Source organism: Narcine bancroftii, chromosome 4 (assembly GCF_036971445.1).
Source record: "Narcine bancroftii isolate sNarBan1 chromosome 4, sNarBan1.hap1, whole genome shotgun sequence".
Classification (NCBI taxonomy): domain Eukaryota; kingdom Metazoa; phylum Chordata; class Chondrichthyes; order Torpediniformes; family Narcinidae; genus Narcine; species Narcine bancroftii.
The window spans coordinates 34,410,448-34,425,123 of NC_091472.1; the positions used below are offsets into that span (position 1 = coordinate 34,410,448).

Sequence of the window (14,676 nt, forward strand, 5' to 3'; positions counted from 1 at the left end):
CACACACAATGCAGGAAGATTGGATTACATTGGCATCATGGTTGGCATGGACATTGTGGGCCAACGTGCTTGTTCCAGTGTTGTACTGTTCTACGTATAAACATATGAAATAACAATTTTTAAAGTCCGTTACATTTTATAATATTTAAGTTTATTTTATAAGATCTAGAAGGTTTGCTGAGGAATAATTAAAGTTTAATAGGCTGTTTTAAAAATTGTCAGATCTATTGTCAAGTGTTATATTTTTCTGGTAATTCACATGAGAAGAGCTTATAAATAGCTGAAATTTTGACAGTTAACTGAGTGTGCTATAAAAGGTTATAAAACAACAGAATTGTTACAGGAGTGTTCCCATATTGATATCAACTTGGGAACTTAGTGACCCTCTGAGTGGAAATTCCAAAACTACTTTTGAAGTTGAGGTGTAATAATAAATTCTGATAATTTTGAGACACTTGTAGATGCATTCTTAAATTAGGCCACTTATCTTTAACACATGAGAAACGGAAGAGTCTGGAATCTGCAGCAGCGTGCAGTCTGCTGGAGGAGCTCAGTGGGTTGAGCAGCATGAGTGGGAGAAAGAAGAATCATCAACATTGTGAGCTGGAACCCTTCATCAGGACTAACAAAGGGTTTGGGTCCATAATATTGACAATTTTTGTATTCTGAACTGATCCTGCTTGACCTGGTGAATTCCTCCAGCAGATGGGATGTTGTAGAATTCAGAAATTTTTCCATATTTGTGCCATTGCTATAATGTAACCTGAAGCCTGAGGGGATCACTGAAGGGGGTATTGGCAAGCACATTCAAATTGATGTGTCAGAGTTGAGTGTTCCTTAGTGGCTGAGAACAGACTAAGGGGCAGTAATTATATGGATTGTATATATTTTGGTTTTTTGTAAAGAAGTACCTAGACAATTTTCCACATACACCAGTTGGCTAGAGGTGTCCAACGGAAAACACTCCAAATGTTGTTATGAAAATAGAAAGCTTAGGAAATCTTCAGCAATGGAGAGCTAAAGAGCCCCGGACCATAATCTTTTAACAGGTTGATCATCAATCTGATATGTTAACTCTTTCTCCTTCTGCCTGACCTTTCAAATATTACCAGCATTTTCTGTTTTATTAGACTAAAAGAGGGGGGGTTTAAGTGGTGGTGGTTCTGCACTGCAGAAACATAGCAAAAGCAGCCGAGGTTTGAATCTGGTGCTGTCTGAAAGGAGTCTGTGGGCTTTCCCTGAAGCTTTGGTTTCCTCCCACCCTTTAAAACATATGGGGCTGTTAGGTTAATTTGGTGTAATTTGGGTAACGGGATTCCTGGGTTGGAAGGGCCTTCTACTGTGTTATATCGCTAATATGAAAATGAAATGCCTAGTACAAGGATGCTGCCTTGTGCCTTGATCTTTTTTCTTCTTGGCATTTTTAGCAATTTCCTGATATCATGTGAATAGAAAACTAATTTCTGTGATAGTGAAGTCTTTAGGAAAATGCTAAGAGATTATTCACTCAACTTCTGGTTGAACATGGGGCTCGTCAAGTCCAGATTCTGCTAGTCCCTTTCCCTGGTCATTTTTCCATGGCTCTTCAAATTCTTTTCTTTCAGGCAATTATCTTACTTCCTTTCCAACACTGCCATTGAATCTACAACAATTCCCTGGTAATGTCTTGTTGTTTGTAATAGAAAAGTTCTTCTTATTGCTCTTGGTTCTTTTGCAAACACTTGGTTTTGACCCTCCACCAATGAGAAAGTTTTAGATTTTCAAAAGGCTTTTGATAAGGTGCCACATATTAGGCTGCTAAATAAGATGAGGCCCCTTGGAATTACAGGAAAGTTATTAAACTGGATAGAGAAGTGGCAGGAACCAAAGGGTTGAAATTAAGGATTCTCGTTCTGGATGGCTGCCTGTAACTAGTGGTGTTCTGCAGGGGTTGGTATTGGGCCGCCGCTGTTTACAATTTATATTAATGATTTGGATTGTAGTATAAATGGTTTTGTGGCCAAATTTGCAGATGACACCAAGATAGGTGTAATAGAAACAGTAGAGTCGCAGAAGGATATAGACACCTTATCTAAACTTTTCAAAATACAAAAAGCCTCCATGAGATCTCCTCTCTTTTTCCTATTCTCCAATGAATACAACCCAAGAGCTGCCAAATGCTCCTCGTATGTTAGCCCTTGCATTCCTGGAATCATCCTAGTAAATCTCTGCACCCTCTCCAACAACATCACATCCTTTCTAAGATAGGGGGCCCAAAACTGCACACAGTACTCCAAATGGAGTGTCACCAGGGCCCCATAGAGCCTCATCAACACCTCTACTATGATACACTATTCTTCTTCAAATGAATGCCAACATAGCATTCGCTTTCTTCACTACAAATTTCACCTGGTCTTTAACTTTTAGGTTTCTTTGCACCAGGACACCCAGGTCCCCTTGCACATCCGAGGTCTGAATTTTCACCCCATCCAAATAGTATTCTGCCTGTTTGTTTCCACTGCCAAAGTGTACAACTGTACATTTCTCTTACGTTGAATCTCATCTGCCATAATTTTGCCCAGTCTCCTAATCTGAATAGATAACATCCACAGCCTCTCCTTTGTCTATCCTACTTGAGATTTCTTCAAAAAACTCTTTCCCTTTAAAAAACCATGCTGACTTGGACCTATCCTGTCATGCATCTCTAGATATTTCATCACCTCACCTCATCTTTCAGGATCGACTCTAATATCTTCCCAACCACCGATGTCAGACTAATCAGCCTATAGTTTCCTTTTTTCTCTCCCACCTTTCTTAAACAGCGGAACCACATTTGCGACCTTCCAATCCTCTGGAATCTCTCCAGACTCTATCAATTTCTGGAAGATCATCGCCAATGGATCTACAATCTCCAAAGCCACCTCTTTCAAAACCTGCGGATGCACCTCATCTGGCCCGGGAGATTTATCAATCTTTAATCTGTTTAGTTTGCCTAGCACAATTTCTCTAGTAACCCTAACTGAATCTAACTCTACTCCCTGGAGCCTCTGTCTGTCTGGGATATTACTAATGTCTTCCACGGTGAAGTCAGAAGCAAGATATTGATTAAGTTCCTCTGCCATCTCTTTATAACCCATTACAATTTCCCCAGCATCATTTTCTATTGGTCCTATGTCAACATGTGTTTCTCTTTTATTTCTTATATATTTGAAAAAGCTCTTAGTATCATTTTTAATATTGTTAGCTAATCTCTTTTCATAGCTCATCTTTTCTTTCCAAATAATATTTTTTGTCTCTTTCTGTAATTGTCAAAAGGATTCCCAGTCCTCTGATTTCCCACTAATTTTAGCTTCCTTGTATGCCCTCACCTTTGCTTCTATCATAGCCTTCACCTCTTTTGTTAGCCACAGTGGTACCATCTTTCCTTGGACAAATTTCTTTTTCCTTGGAATATATCTATCCTCCATGCCTTTTATTACTTGCAAAAATATTTTCTAGTTCTGCTCTGATCCTCCAGTTAATTTGCTTTCCCAGTTTACTTGAGTCAGTACCTTTATCATACCACTGTAATTTCCTTTATTCCATTGAAAAATTGATACATTTGATTATTTTATTTTCCTTTTCAAATTTTAAATTCAACCATGTTATGATTGCTGCTTCCTAGAGGTTCTATGACCTTTAATTCCCCAACGACCTCTGGTTCATTGCACATGACCCAATCCAGAACTGCAGATCCCCTGGTGGGTTTCACAAGCTGTTCAAAACTTGTTCTTGGGGTTTTCTACAAACTCTCTCTCCTGGCTTCCAGAATTTTCCTGTCTTTCCCATCCCCTGTCATGTTAAGATCCCCATAATTATTTTGATATTATCCCTGTGGCATTCCCTCTGTATTTCCTGCTGTATCTCATTATCCACTTCCCGGCTACTGTTTGGGGGCCTGTATATAACTGCTGATATTGTCTTTTAACTTTTGAAATTTCTTAATTCAACCGATAATGGGTCAAAATCTCTTTTGACCCTACGTCCCTTCTTTATATTAATTTAAATGCCATTTTTTTTATCATTAGAGCTACCCCTCCTCCTCTATCCACCTGCCTATCTTTCCTATAGACTATGTAACCATGGATATTTAGTACCCAATCACACCCCTCATTGAGCCACGTTTCAGTAATGGCTGTAATGTCATACTTTTTCTGTTGAATCTGAGCTACCAGGTCATCCACTTTGTTTCTAATGCTATGTGCATTTAAATATCGTGCCCTTAAACCCGATACTGAATCTGTATGTACTGTGTTCTTTTTGTAGAGCACTCTCTCCTGCCTGCTCACCTGCCTTTTCTTTCTGTTGTTATTGTGTAACTTTTCGCTATTTATTTCTCTCCCTGTTGTAAATTCCTGTCTCCCTACAGTCCTATTATCTGCACTCTCATTTTACAGTGGTCATATACTGCTCCCAGAATTACCTTCTGTTCTCTGTACAGCATAATTTAAAAACCTCACCAGAACTGGTCTTGGACTCTGGTCATTGGCTCTTCTGGGTCTAAGTATTCAGTGAGCACTCTTGATGTGCATTTTTTCTCCAAATGTATCTTCTCCCAACACTTGTGAGATCCATTTTTGAAAAAAGTTCACTGGATCTCTTTCCTCGATTCTTTCCTTTAGTCCAATAATTTAGACATTATTCCATCGACTGAAGATCTCCATCTGATCAATTTTATCAAGCTGTCCTTGTTTGTCTGACTCCCATTCTGTGGCTTTTATTTTCCCAAAGCCTCGTTTTCATGTTTTCGTCAAACCAATCTCTGCTCGACCCATTCTCTCCATCAGATCTTCATTGATCTCTTTTATTGTGTTCATTTTTTCCATCATATCTCTCACCATTTCAACACTTAAGAATCGGTTACTCAAATTCTCCATTTATTTCCAGGTTGATGCTCAGCTCTTGATCTGGTTCAGCCGGTCTCATCGCCATTTTTGCACCACTCCCTTTTGGACTTTCACCCGAAGTTCCCGGTTGAAGAGGAGCTTCCTCAGTCTTTGATTTTGGTTTCCTTGGCATTTTGTGCTTGCTTCATTCATTTTTGATTAAGAAAATCTTGATTTTCAAGTTTGAACCATCTATTTAGCACTCTTCACGGAGAGCTCAACCAAACCACATATGGCCCCCACCCCACCCAAAAAAACAGGAGAGATTTTTGATAACTCTTGACTTTTATTCTTGATTTTTAAGCATCTGTATCTATCAGGAATATCCTCTTGCAGTCTTCTCTCTTCAAATCTCATTCTATCGACATAACAAGTCTTTGGATTAATTTTGGTAAATCTTTTCTGGATTACCTTTTAAACCTTTACATCTTTTTTTTTTTGAAAATGTTATTTAGTTATTTGTATAATTACAGAAAAAAAACAATGAATGAAACATTAATCAAATATCCATATCCAATGATACAAAAAATACTTTTATACTTTTCTCCCCAACCCCCCTCCCACCTAAAAGTAAGAAAAAGAAAGAAAAGAACAAAACACCTACTATTTAATATACAATAATACTAACCTGTACAATCATTAATTATTATTGAAATTTCTGATTAAGAGGAGTGGATAGATAGAAGAGGTGGACAAAAAATTATCCATAAAATCCATATTTGGTTTCCAAATACAATAAATTTTCAACAATATTCCTTAAACTATATGTAATTTTTTTCTAAAGGCATATGATTTTGCATCTCACTATACCATCTACTTTGTAACACCTTCTTATCCTATGATATCGCTATACATTTCTTTGAAGTTGCTATTGATATTTATCCATTTTCAATTTTGTATCCTTTTCATAGATATCCCCAAGTAAAAATATTCTTGGATCCTTTTGTATCTTTATCTTCATAATTTGTTCTAGTAATCAACTCAGTTCATTCTAAACCCTTTCCACTTTTTCACAAGACCACACTGAATGCAAAAATGCCCCTGTTTTGTACATCAAAAACACTTATTTGAGTAATTAGAATCAAGCCATTTAACTTGTATGGAATACAATATAATTAATGAAGAAAATTATATTGAGCCATTTGATATCTAAAGTTTACTGTATTCTTAACACTTTCTTGACATAATTTTGACCAAACGTCCTCCTGAATTTGTATATTTAAATCTTTCTCCCATCGCATTTTTGATTTATATAAATCTTTTTTCTTTGTAGTTTCTTGTAATTTTATATACATATTAGTAATAAATTAACAACACATGTATCTTATATCTTCAAATTTACTTTGTTTAGGGAGTCTCAAATCTGCTCCCACTTACTTTTTTGTACATTTTTAATTGATAATATGCAAAAATTGTATTATTTTGCATATTATATTATCTTTTAATTGATCAAAAGTTTTTTAAAAATCCTAAAAAACCAATCTTTTATTCTCTGTATACTTTTACTATACCAATTGTCAAATAATGGTTATATGGTTATGGTTAAAAGGAAGAAGTTGATTTTAATGACATTTTTGATAATTGGTCATTTTTAAGTCCTCTCTCAATATGAATTCTGTTCCATATTTTTAATATATGCTTTAATACTGAGAAATCTTTAGTTCCTTTAAACAACTCACTATTCCATTTATACAAAATTAGCTCCAGAGGAGTTTTACCAATTTTATTCATTTCTATTTGAACTCATGCTGGTTTTTCACCCCTTTGATTACAGGATGACAAAAATCTCAATTGAGCTGCTTTAAAATAATTCTTAAAATTTGATAGTCTTAGTCCACCCTGATCAAATTTCCAAATTAATTTTTCTAAATCAATTCTCGACATCTTACCTTTCCAAAGAAACTTGCATACTATTTTATTCAAACTTCGAATTAAGATTCTGGTACATAAATGGGCAATGATTGAAACAAATATTGCATTCTTGGAAAAATATTCATTTTAATACAATTCACTCATCCTATTATTGGTAAATCTTTTCAAATCCGCTTCCAATTTTTTTAATAATGGCAAATTATTTATATTTCTATTAATTTTAATTCCTAAATATTGCTTCATTTTGCTATTTAAATTTTGTCAATCTTTTACATTGAGAGTAATCCATATCCACCATAGGCAACACTTCACTTTTATCAACATTCACTTATAACCCGATACTGACCTATATCCTTTTAATCTTTCATTCAATTTATTTAAAATTATTTCTGGTCTTGTTAAATATACTATAACATCATCAGCAAATAAACTAATTTTATGTTCCTTATTACCTACTTCAAATCCTTTAATTTCATTGTCAGTTCTAATTACTTCTGCCATTGGCTCAATCGCTAATGCAAATAAAAAGGATGATAATGGACAACCTTGTCCAGAAGACCTTTCTAGCAAAAAAGGTTGTGATATTTGTTTATTTGTAATCACTTTTACTTTTGGTTGATCATACAATGCCTTTATCCAATTTATAGAAGTATTTGGAATCCCAAAAGCATTGCGTTTCAAATAAAACATCCCATTCCAATCGATCAAATGCATTCTATGCATCTAATGCTACCGCAGGAGTCTTCCTATTTTGTGCTATATTTATCAAACTTAAAAATTTAACTATATTATCTGCTGCTTTTCTATTTTTAATAAAACCAGTTTGATCTAAATTTATTAATTTTGGCAAAAATTCAACTAATCTATTAGCTAACAATTTTGATACAATTTTATAGTCTGTATTCGATAATGATATAGGAAGGTTGTAAACAATCTTTCCCTTTTTTCAGAATTACAGTTATTAATGCTGTTTTAAAAGATTCTCGTAAATCATGAACCTCTTTCATTTGATCTAATACCTCCATTAATACAGGCATTAATAACTCATTAAACTCTTTATAAAATTCTGCTGGAAAACCATGTTGGCCTGGCACCTTATTATTCCATAATGACATTGGGGTCTCATAAACTTCTATTTCTGAAAAATTCTCAGACAATCTTAACTTTTCATCCTCCTTTAACACCGGTAATTTAACTTATTTCAAATAATCTTATTTTTATCTTTCATAGATTCTGAATGATAAAGTTCAGCATAAAATTCTTTAAGTTATCATTTATTTTATAAGTTCAGCATTTTATAAGTTATCTATCCTGATGATTTCTCAGTTGCAAATATTATTCTAGAAATCTGTTCCGTTTTTAATTGCCATGCTAAAACTTTGAGCCCCATCACCTAACTCATAATATTTTTTGTCATAATCTCATTATGTCTCTCTCCACAGTATTAAGTCTTAATTTTTTCAACTCTTAACAATTTTCTCATCTTTATGTACTTGAATTTCCTTCTCCAGTTTCATTATCTCTTTATCTAATTGAATTACTTCTTTCATATATTCTTTATTTTTGAAGTGTAACTTATTATTTGACCTCTCAAATATACCTTCATAGAATCCCATAAATATAAACTTACTCGCAACTGAATCTTTAATAGTATCTTAAAAAAATGTTTATCTGTTGCTTCATATAATCACAAAATTCCCTTCAACAGAGTTGTATTTAACCTCCATCTATAACCTACCTTTTGTTCAAACTCAAAGGTGAATGATCTGATAGAACACGTGCTTGATATTCCACTCTTCGTACTCTATATTGAAATTATGCAGAAATTAAAAACATATCTATCCGCAAATGTTTTAAATTGAAAAGAATAGAAGGAATAATCTCTTTCATTTTGATGGATTTTTCTCCAAATATCCACTAAATCCATATCTTTCATCAAATCTATTACCATTTTTGCTACCTTATTTTTCACCATTCTATCTCCCGATCTATCTAATTTAGGGCCTAAAGCAAAATTAAAATCCCCTCCCAATATAACTTTCCCCTTGGCATTTGATAAATTCATAAAAAACATCTTGCATAAATTTGCCATCATCTACATTTAGTGCATATACATTCATTAAGGACCATGGTTCAGAATAAATCTGGCAATTTACCATAACGTATCTTCCCACTATATACTAATATCCAATATTTTAACAGGTACATTTTTATTAATTAATATTGCTGTACCTCTAGCCTTAGAATTAAAAGATGATGCTATTACTGTCCCTACCAATCTCTTTTTTAATTTTTGGTGTTCCTTTTCTGTCAAATGTGTTTCCTGTAAAAAAAAAGCTATGTCTGTTTTAATTTTTTTTCATATAAACGAATCATTTTTTCCACTTTATTCGATTCTGGATCCCATTAATATTAATGCTAATAAGATTCAATTTATCAGCCATCTAATCTTTGATAAAATCCAGCAACCATCCAACTTTCCACCTCCATTCCTCTTACACTCAAAATACTAACTAAATATTTCATAATTCAATTGTTAAATTCAGGTGTATTAAAGAGAAAGAAGAAAAGAAAAAGACAGAAACCTTACCCACCCCTCCCCCCCCACCAAAGGCATACATTGTTAACAATACATCTTTACACCCCTGATCTGAAGGAGTTGCGATCAAATACCACACCCATTCACTAGATTCTGTAGAGGCTAGGCTCATATTCCAACTTAACTCCCCCGAAATATTATTCTGTCTATTAAGCCTCAAATCTATTCAATCTCACAATTATCAATTCATTTTTACACAGGTCTATCAAGTAAAAACTCTTCTCCTTAATATTCTCTCCTTCTAAACTTCTGTCATTTCATTATATATCCCCAACAGCCATCTTTCTGCTTTCTCTCTCTCTTCAGATATCTCCCAGTTCTTGTCTCATTTTTTCAGACAGTGAATCTGCACTTTCTCTTCATTGGGTTCGGTAAATAATCTGTTTTTGCTCTCAGGAACAAAAACCTTTTAACACTGCTGGATATCTTAAAACAAAAGCGTAACCTTTTTTCTCGAGCACATTTTTAACAGCATTGATTTTTTTTTTCAACAAATCAAAACATATCAGGGTAAAAGAATTTTTAAAAATCATTCTAAATAATTGGTGATTGTCTCTCTTTTGCTTGCTTCATGACGAGCTCCAAGATCTTCTCCCTCACTTCATAACAAAACAACTTTACCAGGATCGAACGTGGCTTTTTATCTGGCTGTAGTTTGGGTCGTCATGGCTCGATGAGCTCTTTCAATCTCAATATCTCCTTGAAATTCAGTTCCCCCCCCCCCCCCACCAAAGTTTGTGGAATCCAATGTTGTAAAAATCTCTTCATATCTTGTCCTTCATTGCTTTGTTTAAGTCCAATAATTTTTATGATTTCTTCTTGAAATTTTCTAACATATCTATTTTTTGAGTTACTTGATCTTTTCTTCTGGCTGCTTCAACTTGAACTTTCTTCATTTGCTCTTTAACATTTTGAATTTCAAATTCATTACTTTTAATTTTTGCATCCATCACTCCAAATTTTTGTTCCATTTGCAACAGCATTCTCTCCATCTTCTTTGTAGAACCCTTATTTTCAATTATACTCTCATTACATTTTTTTAACTTCCATTGTTAACTGTAGCATAGATTGCTGGCAAGTATCCATATATTTCTTCATTTCAGTTGTGAATATATAAAACTCCTGTTTTCTCCTGATTTTTGGCCAAAACTCTCTGTTCAACGTACATTTCTTCTTCTTCCTGCTCCTCTTCTTTATCGCTGGAGCTGGAAGCTTCTTGAGCCTTTTTTAAAATTGCCTCCGTTTTTTTTCTGTGCTCTGCGCATTAGCAAGGAGTTGCGCATGGCAGAGTCACTTCTTTACCAGTGGCAGACGACCATTGTCGGGGGAAGATCTTATACAGCTCCAGGTTTATCCCCAAGGGTACCTACCCTTCGGAGAGCTCCAAGATCCTTCTTCAAGGTAGGCCTCTCCTCTCTATCAGCTTTTTCTTGTTCAAGTTCTTGAAAAGTAACAGTCATTTTATCTTTCTTAGGTGGCTTTGTATATTGTTCTATAAGCCTTCCAATAGCTTTCTCTTCTATTTTCTTTCAATCAGTTCAGGCTTTTTGACTTTTTAAAAAGTTTTTCAGAGAGAGTAGAAAATTCAAGTCTAGCATCATGTGGCACACCCCATTTTTAAAAATATTTTTATTGAGTTTAACATATAAGCATACATATTAAATGATGATTACATAATGATTCAATTGTATACAAGTAAATGCATAAGGGGAAAATATTGAGTAAATAAGAAAATATGCATAAATATATCAAGTTACTTAAAATAACTCAATCTAGTAATAAACATAATATATGCAATCATGTCAGACCCGTATATTGCAATGTTTTAATAAAATAATAGGTTAAAAAAAAGAGAAAAAAAACAAATGGACTAATTTATCTATCTCCTCCCTCTAATCAAAGTTACCTTATATGTTTGCAATTAAAGAATAAATAAATAAATGATGCTGTGCAACCACTGGCAATCTTCTTTTCTAAAGTACTGCACCCAGTACTAGACATTGGTTTCGCAACAAATAGAGTGCTATGATTTTAATGGTTTATTATGCTCACTCTTCTGCACAATATTTCTTTTGTCCGGAAACTTTCAATGTGCTTTTACATGATCAATTCCACACAGTTCTGCATCTAAACAATACGGATCCCTCTAATTGGCCTCTTGGGCTATATAAAGAAGACAAAAAAATGCAAAGTTCTTTAACAAATCAGTGAGCAAGGTTTTGCTGAGTGGTGTTGAATGTTGGAAGTGTGAGAGAAAGGCAAATAGGTTGTCAAATGAAATATAGAAAATAAAATAGGAAAGTTGGATCAAGGACAACCAGAAATAAATCACTTAGAATGAGATTTCACATTTCATTCAGTATAAAAAAGTGTTTGCTTGATTTTGATACAGTTAAATGGACAGGCATGTTTCAATTCTAACTGTGGCAACTTCAGTATTTTTTTACAACACTCATGTTCAGTAGATGTGAATGGGGTACTGTGGAGTGAGAGAGAGCAAAATTAACACTTGAGGATCTTAACTTTGTGTTAATACTGCATGACCTTGTTTTGGATTTCTGATATCCATGATTTCTCTTGTTAGTATTTTTGAATAGGGAGTTGTATAGCCTGTAAATTGGAGAACATAGAGAAAAAGTAGTGATCTGATTTTTCAGGTGAGAATGTAACCTGAGACTTGGCATATTTTTCTCAGAGTTTGAATATTTTGCAATAATTTTACTTTTGGTCAAAAAATTCGATGGCACATGAGTCACAGGAAAAATAAACAGGGAAGGGGTTGGGACTGAAAGGAATGCTCCGAGAACTTGCATAGACTTTAATGTGCTGAATGGTTGTCTCTTTTAAGTAAATGTGAGAAAAGTCATTTAACTTGACAAATCAAATCTGCATTTCCAATGTAATAGACCATGAAGCTTAAATATTTAGGCTGTTCATCCTATCTCTGTTTTGGAGCAGGTATAGACTTGAAAGATGCTTTCATTTGGATTATGAGACAGATAGGAATGTGTGGTTAATAGGTTGTCATTTAAATATGAAAATGATAGATTCATAGAAATGTGGGTTGGAACTAAAAGGATCATGGGAGGTGGTAGTCATTTTGGAATCTATTCAAAGTTCTGATCTCTTGTCAGAGTAAATACATAACATCACGTACAAGAGATCCTTTTTCCTGCAGGCCGGGCAGAACATTTACTTATCACTATTGCAAAGAACTGTACTCACGAAAATACTTTAAAAGATAGAAACATAGGCACATCATGTTTGCCCCACCATTCAGTAATAAGCTGATCCATTTCTTCATTCAGCCCAATTGCCCACAACCTTTTTACATCTAATATCTCCATGTTCAAAATGTTTTAATGAGAACCCTCCCTCATTCTACTAAACGAGTATAGGCTAAGAGGAGTCAAACGTTTCTCATATGATAACCCGGTCATTCCAATAATTATCTTTGTGAACTTCCTCTAGTTGTCAACATATCCTTTCATAAATGAGGAGCCCAAAACTGCTCACTACCCTCCAAAGTGAGGTCTCACAAGTGCCTTATAAAGCCTCAGCATCACATCCCTGCTTACATATCTGCATATTTTCAGTTTTCTTCCCATTCAGAAAATAGTCTGCCCATTTATTTCTTCTACCAAAGTGCATGACCGTACACTTTCTGACATTGTATTTCATTTGCTACTTCTCTGCCCATTTTCCTTACCCAAGTCCTTCTGCAGCCTCCCTGTATCTTCAGCATTACTTGCTCCTCCAACTATTTTCATAACTGCAAACTTGGTCACAAAGCCATTCATCCCATATCTAAATCATTGACGTACAATAAAATTAGAAGCGGCCCCAGCACCAACCCCTGTAGAATACCACCAGCAACTGGCAGCTACTAGAATACAATCCTTGTATATAATCCCTGATTTCCATTACTCTGCTTCTTGTCAATCAGGAATGCTCTACCAATGCTAGTATGTTTCCCATTATACCATGCCCTCTTAAGTAGATTTGTGCAGCACCTTGTCAAAGGTCTTCTGAAAATCCAAATAAATGTATACAAAGAAAAGAAATATAAACAAACAACAAAAAAAGAAAAATAAATCAGTAATAATTAGAGTCTCTGATTGAGTTTGTTGTTTGGGAGTCTTATGGTGGAGGGGTAGCAACTGTTCCTGAACCTTGTTGTACAAGTCTTGTGGCACCTATACCTCTTTCCTGATGGCAGTAGTGGACAGTGTGGATCGTTGATCATTGCTGCTGCTCTCCGGCAGCAGTATTCTATGTAGATTTTCACAATGGTGGGGAGACTTTTGCCTATGGTGTACTGGGCTATGTCCACTACATTTTGCAAGAGGTATTGGTGCCCCCAAACCAAGCCATAATGCAGCCAGTCAGCACGTTTCCCACTAAACATTCTAAAAGTTTGCCAACATTTCCTATGTCATACAAAATCTCAGCAAACTACTAAGGAAGTAGAGGTGCTAACGTGCTTTCTTCACCATTACGTTAGTATGTTGGGTCCAGGAAAGGTCCTTTGTGACTCCCAGGAATGTAAATTTGCTACCCTTTCATCCCCAATGATCACTGGATCATACACCTCTGGTTTTCCCATCCTAAAATTCACGATCAGCTCCTTGATTTTGGTGGTATTGTGTGTAAGGTTGTTTATGCTACATTCAGTCAAGTTTTCAATCTCCCTCCTGTATGCTGACTCCCCTTTTTGTACAACCCACTACTAATGCAGTGGTATTGGTGAATGTTTCACAGTGAAATCTTATACCATCCCGTCAGTTGAGTATGACTTGCTTCCACTCGTTTTGTGGTTTCTGAAATGGCTGCTTAGTTCTTTTCCAAATTCAAGATCTGCCAAAATGGGTGAACTGTTCAGGATGATTTTTCTCCCGCTTAGCTTTGGCTTTCATGGGTTCTTGTAATAGCAACTTGTATGTAGCTCGATGCCTCTCCATTTTTAGTCATAGTTAGGTTTGTGAGGATGGCTCGTGATTTTTCAGCCATTTAAAAAATCTTGGGATTTTTTTTCTTCTCTGTCCTGGAAATCTCTTGCTCTGAAATAGCCTGGGTTCATATTTTGGGAATCCAGTGCAGATGTGACCTGCCTCATCAAAGCTAGTTGAGTGCCTTGATGCTGGTAATTCTGATCCAGAAACGACCATCGTGATTGTTTTTGCTGACTCTGTCAATGGATTTGCAGACAGTGGTGGCACTGCTCCTCCAATGCCTCCTGCATCAAGATCTCACTAAAATTATACTTTGGCATTGAATCATCTTCCTCAAAATCACTGGTAG

General features: G+C 35.1%; 1 protein-coding gene across 6 annotated transcripts in view; it reads left to right on the forward strand.

The window, feature by feature from the left end:
- fbxo11b (F-box protein 11b) overlaps positions 1–14,676 on the forward strand; it is a 184,952-nt gene that overhangs the window by 162,715 nt on the left and 7,561 nt on the right. The window lies entirely within an intron of this gene.